Raw genomic sequence first — 8,758 nt, forward strand, 5'->3', positions numbered from 1 at the left:
CAAGTTTAATAGGACAGAGTATAGACTGTATTGACAATGGTAAGGGAGAAGGTAACAGGGAGGGTGTCAACACATGGGACTAAGCCTTGTTTGCCATATATAATTATCCACCTGGGGGAGGAGTGATAGTGAGAAGTTGGTTAGTGGACACAAAATTACAGATACATAGGAAAAATAAGTTCTTCTGCTGTATAGTCAAACTAGACATCTATAATTAACAATAATTTACTGCATGTTTAAAAGAGAGGAGATCAAATGTCTACATCATGAGGAAATTATTAAGTTTTGTAATGAATATGCTAATTACTCTGATTCAATCACCACACACTATATACATGTATTTAAATATAACTCTATAACCCATAAATATGTATAATCAACACATTTCAATTAAAAATTCCACCTTTCAGTCTGTGAGGTAGTTGACTAAGAGTGGACAGCAAGACAATTCAGAAGAAAAGCAGAGAGTGGGATAACAATTTAACAAAAAAGAGTTTCAAGGAGGAAGGGGTAGTCACAGAATCAAATGCTGCAGGGAGATCAAATAAGTCAAAGATATAAAATTATCATTTGTGATTATGGGACTTCTACTCCCAGGAATGTAGCATAGACATACTTTTACCTATTCCATCCACTAAATGCAGTTAAAAATCCTGATAGTTATATACAAAACAAAAATAAGAAGACTCTGAAAGGTATAGAGAATGCAGACCAGCTAGAGACCTTGGGCCCCAAGGAATGATACAGAGGTGAGTCCCCTGAATTTACTTTGCCTCATATATTCAAGAAAAGGCCTGCTTTCTCTAGACAAAGAGCCAGAAAAAGGGGAAAGCAGCAAGACATAAAACTCCAACTAAACATCACAGAAAAAAAAACTGTGACCCCACTCCCATCACTGTCAGCAGACACCAAGTGGGGATGCTAGACTTCCACTTTGGCCAGGCTGTAACAAGGCACCCCATCCCATACCATCTCCTGCCAGTGTGGTGTGAGAGAATGCTGAGTGCGGAGCTGAGATTTTCATCCTCACCAGGAGGTAATGAGACTCTTTTTCCATGGCGTCAGTGGAAACCACACGAGGAGCTTGAACTTTCACTTCCATATGTGGTAATGAGGGACCCCTCCCTATACTTGCTGAGATGATGTCAGAGGAAGCCTTGTGGAGAGTTGGGGCTTTCAACAATGATCCCCCTGAGTATCAGTGGAGGCTTGTGAAGAACCTGGACTTTAATCCAAGCATGACAGTAACAAAGCAGCATCGAACCACCCTTCCCATGCCACAGCAGTATCAGAAGAGGCTTGTTAAAACAAAAGATTTAAATAAGTATAGTCTCATAAGAAAATATCCCAAATGTCCAGGTTTCAATTAAAACTAGCTCATCATATCAAGAAACAGAAGGATCTCCACTTGAAATGACGTAATGAAGAAATCAAGACATTGTCAGAGAAAGTAAACGAAGAGAATTTGTGGTTAGCAGACCTATTTACCTTCAAAGAATGGCTAAAAGAAGTTCTGACAGCAGAAAGGAAATTATAAAAGAATAAATCTCAGAAAATTAGGAAGGAAGAAAACAGAAAGAACAAAAACTATGGGTAAATACAATAAATTTTCTGTTATGGACTGAACTGTGTCACCACTGAATTCAAATGTTAAGTCCTAACCCCCGGTATCTCAAAATGTGACTGTATTTGGTGACTGGGCCTTTAAAGAGGTAATTGAGGTAAAATGAGATCATATGGGTGGGTCCTAATCCAATATGACTGTGCTCATACAAAACAAAGACCACGTGAAGACACAGCAAGAAGGTGGCCGTCTACAAGCCAAGCACAGAGACCTCAGAAGAAACCAAACCTGCCAATGCCTTGCTCTTGGACTTCCAGCCTCCACAACTGTGAGAAAATAAATTTCTGTTGTTTAAGCCACCCAGTCTTTGGTAGTTTTTCATGAAAGCTCTAGCAAACTAATACGTTCATTCTCCTCATGATTTGTATAAATTATATTTGATGGTTGAAGCAAAAATGATAAATTAAATTTTTCAAGATATATAGAAAAAATATTTCAGACAATTATATTATATGTGTGGGAGAGCAAAAGGACATAAAGGGAGGCAAGGTTTCTACACTTAACTCTAATTGTAAAAATGTTGACACCAGTAGAATGTGATAAGTTATGTATATATAGTGGAGTACTAAGAACAATCAGTAAAATGCTATAGAAAGAGTTAAATGAAAAACTAAGCTAAGTTAAAAATGTTCAAGTAACCTATGAGGGGGGAAAAAAAAACAGAGAACTGAAAAACAGAACAACAAAAAAATAAATTTGTTAAAAATAAAATCATAGACTTAAGCCCTAAAACATCATTACATTAAATGCAAATAGCTTAAATACACAAATTCAAAGATGCAGATTGACAGAGTGAATTTTTTTTTAAAGTGACCTAACTAAATGCTAACTAAATTTCTACAAGAAATTCGCTTCAAATATAATGATATATGTAGAATGAAAGTAAAAGGATAGAAAAAATATACCATGCAAACATTATTCAAAAGAAAGCCTCAAACTGGAAACAACCAAAATGTCCTACAACAGATGAATGAGTAAACTGTCGTACATTCATATCATGGAATACAATTCAGCAATAAAAATGATACATGAAAAAAACATGGATGAATCTCAAGGGCATACAGTATGTGACCTTTAGATATTGCCCATCACATGTGTAGGAGACTTGAAGTGTTTGGAGAAAATTTCAAATAGCCTCTGAGGGGATTGAAAAGGGAATCTGATTAGGGTCAAAGAGAAAGATTATCTGGTCGCTTGAAGATAAAGCTAACGTTGGAGATCAAGAATTTATAGTGGTAGTTATCCACATGCTTGTGTGATTTTCTCCTGTTATACTCAGCCTGTTATGGGTGAAGGAAGGGCAGGTGACCCATGTTAGAGTTTGGTTGTGAGGATGCAGTGGAGGGACAAGATGGAGAGGAACTAGAAGAGAGATGGGAGTGAAGAGGTGAAGTTAATGCTCACGAGTTTTATGCTGGTTATGGAAAGTAATTTAAGGTCTCAGTGAGGTTGAAGAATTGATGTCCTAGGAGTAAGGGTGTAAGATAGTTAGAAGGACAGGAAGGTGTGATCAGAAGTAAAATATTCAAGTTCAAAGTTTCAGAAATGGAGCAGTTAAAAGTGCCAATAAAGTCCAGCATGGGGTTATAGTTGAAGCAGAAAAGAGAAAGTTACTAAAACTAAAGAGATCTAGAAACTGCGAGACCAGGAGTTGATTGGGTTAGTGACCACTGAGATCCCCGAAGGGTGGCAGGAGGCTTCAGTGAGAGAGGCAGAAATTAGGGGTGGATTCCAAAGTTTTTAATAAATGTGGAAGAATGACCAGGAGATTTTTACATGGTATCGACTACCTGCTAGAGATACGAACCTCAGAAGAAGAGAGGTTTTACATGAGGAGTAATACTTTGGAAGCAACAGTGGAGAACTAGAAAGATACTTAATACTTTCACCAGACCATGGCATATCAGAAAGACCTTAAGGAGAAGTGGAGTTCTTAGATGAGATCTGTTCATGCATTTGCTCATTCATTCATACAAATAATTATACATCGGGGACCATATACTATGGTCTGCCTGGGGACAGTCAATTCTAGTTTATGCTTGTTTGGGGGACATAATTATTAAAAACGCCCCCTGTAACTCTCAAAACATTCCAGTTTGGATGATAAATTACAGTGCACTTATGGCCTGGTTGAGAAAAAATATGTTTTTGGCTCTTTATTCTATTTTCCATCCTATTTGATATCCTGTCATTTGCATATTTGGGGATGGTCATTCATTCTGTTAGGAATCCAACAAATTCTACTATCATCCAGCCTCATTTTTCCACTTGAAAGACAGCTGGAGAGACTGGCATGGTACTCAGATATGCCCAGCTTATTACATTTTCCTCAGCTGATAATACCATAAATAGGGAAAATGAAGTTAGCCTGCTATGGCTAACACTTGGGGAGCTCTGCTTTGTCTTCTTTCTCCCCCCCCTTTTTTTTTGCAAAAACAATATGTTTTTAAATCAATCCATTAACAATACATTTAGAAATATGGACCTGGATTTACATCAAACACACTGGTCAATAGTTTTTGGAAAGTCAAAATTATATTTGCCAATTTCCAGTATTCTGGAATTTCTCCCAGTCTTCACTTCCACTCACTCTCTCCCACAAAAAGTTTTAGTTTCACCCCCTTATGTCTTTTTAATGTGCTTAATGTTTGCAAACCCATGATTTAGCACTTGATTGATCTTAAATAACTTTCATATTTTGCTTTCTTTTCTTTGGGACTTTGCACATGCTATTCTCTTTGCTAGGAACATCCTTCCTCACTCTCTCCTTTGCTTTGTTGATTCCTACTCATCCTTGAGTCCTTAGCTTAGCCATCATCTCCTCTCAGAAGCTTCTTCAGCCTCCAGAAGGCATAGAAGTGTCCCCTTCTCTATGTTCCTGTAGCATTGCATATTTCACTTTATGATAACCCTTATCCCATATGACTGCATTTATGTGTTTACTTGTCTGTGTCTCTCACCAGACTGTAAATTCCACAGAGCCAGGGACTATGTCTTGGTCATGGTTGTCTCTCTAGCACCTTGTACAGTGCTAGCTACACAAAACATACCCAATAAATATGCACTGAATAAATGAGGGACCCAAATTTCTAACCCAAGTGGTTTAAGACATTGTTTTCCAGCTATGAACATACAAAGTTTTTAAATGACGACTAACTTGGAAAATCCAATCCTTTTGGTGGCGAAATTCACTTGTACTGGAGCTGTTTTCCCTTCCAACACAGAGATTTCCTTTGAGAGAGCAAAGTATCATGCCTCACTTATGTCTCTCATAGACTTAACATGGTATGTAATACATAGAAGCATCTCAAAAAGTACTTTATGATTTATAGATAATGCTAGAGCATCATTTTGGCTGCATGTTATTTGATGCTGCTTCCATTTAATTAATTCAGATAATGAAATGAAGAGCCCATTTTTCTCTTTCTGTAATGGCCCAGCCTTTCTTACATGCATTTCTCCCTTTTGTTTATTACCCATTTCAGGATCTCTCCACTTCCTGATTCTTGGTGGGGTGGGGGTGGCATTTGACTCTATTGTCTCTTTGTCCCAATTCTCTTCAGTTCTGGACCTACACAGATGGCACCAGTGACCAATTATATGGGGATGAGCATGGGGTCTTCTTGGCTTGAAAGACCAGGGCCCATAGTAATTACTGGACAAATTCTTTCTGAGCCACAGCATCTTTATCTGTAAAGGAGATAGTTCATTAGGTGATTCTTTCATTCTAAAATTTATCTGATTCTCTCCCTTGTAACTTTATTTCTAACTCCACAATATGCAGCCATCCCTGGGGCCTCCAACTTACGTCAAATTCTGTCATGCCTCAGATTTGGATTGTGGCAAATAGATCCCTGGGAAGCACCCCAATGTATGAATTATTAATGTTCCCACCACAAAGTCCCTGTGTGAATATTTACTTATATCACTGGGTATCTAATCCTGACAACAAATCATCATTTGAATGGTTTACCGGTGTTTTCTCTTCCCCTCAGTGATTCTGCTCATCTTTCTTTCACCTTGAGGATTGTGCAATTCCTTCTTCCCCCATGAGACTCTGACACTCAACAGCAACATGAGAGTCAACATCTGAATTCTACCTTTAATGTTCTTTTCTATTCTCTTAGGCTTTGTTGCATTTTTTCCTCCATTCTCTATCCCCCTCCACTCTTGACCCCCTCAAGTCATTCCCACACCCAAGACCCAAGAGCCTGTCTTTTGCCCTCTCTACTCCATAGATGCAGCATCTGTAGCTACAGTGCTGCTCAATGAGGTTCTTTTTTTTTTTTTTTCCTTTTTGTCTTTTTTCGTGTCCGGCAACGGATCGCAACCCTCAGTGTTGCGCCCGTACCGGACCGGGACTGGCAACGGGATCACAACCCTCGGTGTTGATCCCCCTCCACTCTTGACCCCCTCAAGTCATTCCCACACCCAAGACCCAAGAGCCTGTCTTTTGCCCTCTCTACTCCATAGATGCAGCATCTGTAGCTACAGTGCTGCTCAATGAGGTTCTTTTTTTTTTTTTTTCCTTTTTGTCTTTTTTCGTGTCCGGCAACGGATCGCAACCCTCAGTGTCGCGCCCGTACTGGACCGGGACCGGCAATGGGATCACAACCCTCGGTGTTGCTCCCACACCTCGCTCAGCCAGTGAGCGGGAACCGGTCTGTATGTGGGATCCGAACCCTTGGCAGGAGCGCCACCACGCTCCCAAGCAACGCACTGTAGCAGTGCGCCACCGGGCCGGCCCAATGAGGTTCTTTTTTAAAAAATAAATTTTGCTGTGTATATTTGAGATTTACAACATGGTATTATGGGATACATATAGATAGCAAAATGTTTAGTATAGTGAAGCAAATTAACATAACTATCATCTCACAGTTACTTTTTTTTGCAACAAGAGCCGTTAAAATCTACTTATTTAACAAAATCTCTAATATAATACGATTTTATTAACTTTAGTCCTAATGTTGTACATTAGACCTCTAGACATGTTCATCCTACATATCTGCTACCTTGTATTCCTTTGACTTACATTTTCCCATTTCTCCCCCGCCAACCAGTGGTAACCACTCTTTCATTCTCTTATCTCTGTGTATTAGTAATCATATATATATAATATATATATTCTACATATAAGTGAGATCACACAATATTTTTCTTTTTGTGTCTGGCTTATTTCACTTAGTGAGATGTCCTCGAGATCCATCCATGTTGTAACAAATGGCAGGATTTACCTTTTTAAGGATGAATAATATTCTATAATATAATAATAATATTCTATTCACATTTTCTATATCCATTTATCTATTGTTGGACTTTTAGGTTGTTTCCACATCTTGGCTATTATGAACAGTGCTGCAGTGAACATGGGAGTGCAGATATCCTTAAGAGATGGTGATTTCGTTTCCTTTGGGTATATACCCATAGGAAGAATTGCTGGGTGGCATGGTAGTTCTATTTTTAATTTCTTTAGGAATCACCATACTGTTTTCCATAATGGCTGCACCAATCTACATTCCCTCCAACAGTGCACATCATTCTCTTTTCTCCACACTCTCGCCAACATTTGTTTTCTCAATGAGGTTCTTAATAGGCTCACTGATCTAGTTATTTCCCAAAGAAAATAACTTTTCCAGATAGCTCCTCCCTGTGCTACAGTGGTTGATCAGCAGCTGTTGCATCCTTCACCTGGTCTCTGGTGTTGGCTATCCAGTATTCCAGCCACTCTCACCTTTCCATATGTACCTCTTATCTCCCTTCTTCTTCCCCTTCCTTCTCCTTCTTTAATTTCCCAGAACAGTTCCTGCAGGCTTGGTTTTGACCAATACTTTTCTCTGCCTATGTATTGGAGAAGCCCTTTATTCCATCAGAAATCCTCTGAGCTAAATGCTCTTTACCACTTTTCACTGGGGGTTGGGGGTGGGGTGACAGCACATTGATGTAATTAAAGGTGTTATAAAGTCAAGCTGCAGAAAACACTTAGAATGGTAATTCTCTGGCTTGTTACAAATCTTGCAAACTGCAAACTTGGGGAGATCATGTATATACTTCTTATCTTATTCATGATAGGACTAAGGATGCTCACTTCAATCTATGTATGCCTTTCTGTAGGAAGGAGTGTCCCAGCCATTTCAGTGGGAGCTCTGACATGATGAGCTCAATCTCAAGTATGTGGGAGAACCTGAGTTAAATGTCATTGATTGGTATGTCAGTGAGGTAATGGCATGTCAGACAGAAGAGTCTTTAGGAGGTACAGTGTGGACCACAGCCATGTAAAGGCTCCTATCTGCTCTACCTGGCTATTCATTAAAACCAACTAACACATTCACCAAAGTGACATTACAAATGTAGAAGACATATAACTAGCTACTTTGTCAAAAAAACAAAGCAACAGAAGTAAAAGGTTATAGTAAGGGAAGAGGATAAGAGGAATATCGATTTTGACAACCTATATCAGGACAAATCAACAGGTCCATTGTTGGAAGGACAGGGAATTCTTGTGGGGCTTGCTTTGGTCTAGAATATTCTTTCACTTTTTAAGTTGGGTCTCTGCAGTCCAGAAATAGAAAATGTCATGCCTCCGCTTCCCTAGCCCATGCTCAAACCCCCGAACAAAGAGGAAACAGGGATCTAAATGAATTCAAACTTCTCTACCCAGGAGTTCTTGTCCATCATAGTTAACCTAGCTAGACTCTTGGCTGCCCAGTCCTGAGACTGTTTGCCTCTGAGTCTCAATAGCCCTTTCCTAGCTCTTTTCTGTCTCTACCACACTGAGAGCAAGTTTAAAGTACACAAGGAAAGCTGGGGATGGCTAGCAATCTGCCACTTCCCTTCCACTCCAGCAATGGAAATTAGAGAGGCTCTGTCTTATGTGGTTATCCCTATATCCTGCTGCAGCTTGACAATGAGCGTCTGAAAATCAAAGTTACATCCTAGGAATATTAATGACAGCATTAAAGGGAGACACCTAGCCACAATTCTTAAAGGAGACACCCCCATCACTAGTTAACTCTTTCTGGAGTGGTACTCAGCCTGGGCGGTAAATAGGGCAAACTGAGGAGAAATTTAAGGCTCTAGCACCAATAATTGTGCATTTCTATATAATGGGGTTGGGGGTTTGTCATAGGGATATTT

Source organism: Galeopterus variegatus, unplaced genomic scaffold, assembly GCF_000696425.1.
Source record: "Galeopterus variegatus unplaced genomic scaffold, G_variegatus-3.0.2 Scaffold594, whole genome shotgun sequence".
In the NCBI taxonomy this organism is placed as follows: domain Eukaryota; kingdom Metazoa; phylum Chordata; class Mammalia; order Dermoptera; family Cynocephalidae; genus Galeopterus; species Galeopterus variegatus.